General features: G+C 39.0%; 1 pseudogene; it reads right to left on the reverse strand.

Moving 5' to 3' along the window:
- Window positions 1-743: 743 nt before the first annotated feature.
- Window positions 744-1,628, reverse strand: LOC105308665 (annotated as a pseudogene).
- Between the last annotated feature and the right edge of the window lie 6 nt (window positions 1,629-1,634).

A 1,634-nucleotide genomic window follows, 5' to 3' on the forward strand; every position in this document is an offset into this window, starting at 1 on the left:
CTTATTCAGCCTAGGCTGAAAGGCAAGTATTGTGGAAGGATTTAGTTTAGGATGAACATACTAGAACAAAATAAAACAAATGAGGTTTTTAAAAAGAATTTACAAAGTCTTGAATGCATTAATTTTGTAGAGAACAGTCTTTCATTTATTCAAGAAATGTTTTTACATGGCATGCTGGAGATAAGCATAATAAATAGTAACATAGAAATATTGGTAAAGAAGAGAGAAAGGAGACTTGCATTAATGGAACTTTGAGGTAGGACAGGAGCTTTTTAATTTTTCTCATTAATTTACCACTTATATACTTCTAAGTATTATGATGGAACATTCATAGGCTAACACAGTTTCATAGGAGGGATAGAACAAACCTAACTAAATCCACTAACACTACCTTTGGGCTGAACAAGTTTATTAAACTCATTTAAAAAAATGGAATCATGAGAAAGATAAGTGGAACTGAAGGGTTAGAGGGGTTGCTCTGCTCATGGTATCTCACTGGGGCACACCCACAAACAGAGATGTATAAAAAGACCTTTTTTATGAGTGAATTTATTAACACTCTTCCTAGTTAGGAGCAGATTAAGATCAATAATGACTGTTCCCTACATTCAATTTAGGCATAATGATAAGATATTGGAAAGACATCAGAGGTGTATTGGTGAGACTACAGCAAACTCTGTCACAGTATCCGAACTGCAACTCTCAGAATCTTCCAGTAAATACTTTGGGGTAACAATAGAGTTTTACCCAGAACATAATTTAGTGCTGATTGCTTATTTCAAGGCACCTTTCACATCTTTATTTCTTAAGCTGTAGATCAGTGGGTTTAATGTGGGGATGACAACTGTGTAGAATACAGAAGTCATTTTGTCTGTGTCCATGGAGTAAGTCGAACTGGAATGGATATACATGAAAATGAGTGTCCCATGAAATATAGCCAAAGTCGTTAAGTGAGAGTCACAGGTAGAGAAGGCTTTGTGTCTCCCCTCTGCTGATTTCATTCTAAGGATGGTAGTTATGATGTAGCTGTAGGAGAGGAGCACAGTGATGATGCTGCACCCCACGATATAGATACTGGAAATGAACAATACTATCTCAGTGAGGGATGTGTCTGAGGAGGAAAGGGCTAGTAACGGTGGGACACCACAGAAAAAGGGATCGATGATATTTGAATGACAATCGAATTGTGCAAGATGTGAAGATTGTCATATCCACCAAAGCTTCGATGTATACAATGACCACAAGCTGGATACAAATTGTGGACATTCGTGGACATGGCAACTGTATAAAGAAGTGGATTGCAAATGGCAACATAGCGGTCATATGCCATGACAGCCAACATGAGACACTCCACGTCTGCAAAGATCCAAAAAAAAACCATTTGAAGAAAACAAATTATATGGAATCCTTTTTTGCTCAGATAAGAAATCGACTAGCTTCTTGGGAGAAACCGTGAAGGAGTAGCAGACATCGCAGAAAGACAGATTGCTCAGGAAATAGTACATGGGCGTGTGGAGTCTGGGGTCCATGCTGATCAGCGGGATCATCCCCACGTTGGCAATTACAGTGATGCCATAAACCAGCAGAAAGAGCACAAAGAGCCCCAGCTGCACGTCCCGTCTTCCAGAAAGTCC

The sequence above is a fragment of the Pteropus vampyrus genome, unplaced genomic scaffold, assembly GCF_000151845.1.
Source record: "Pteropus vampyrus isolate Shadow unplaced genomic scaffold, Pvam_2.0 Scaffold610, whole genome shotgun sequence".
NCBI classification, from domain to species: Eukaryota; Metazoa; Chordata; class Mammalia; order Chiroptera; family Pteropodidae; genus Pteropus; species Pteropus vampyrus.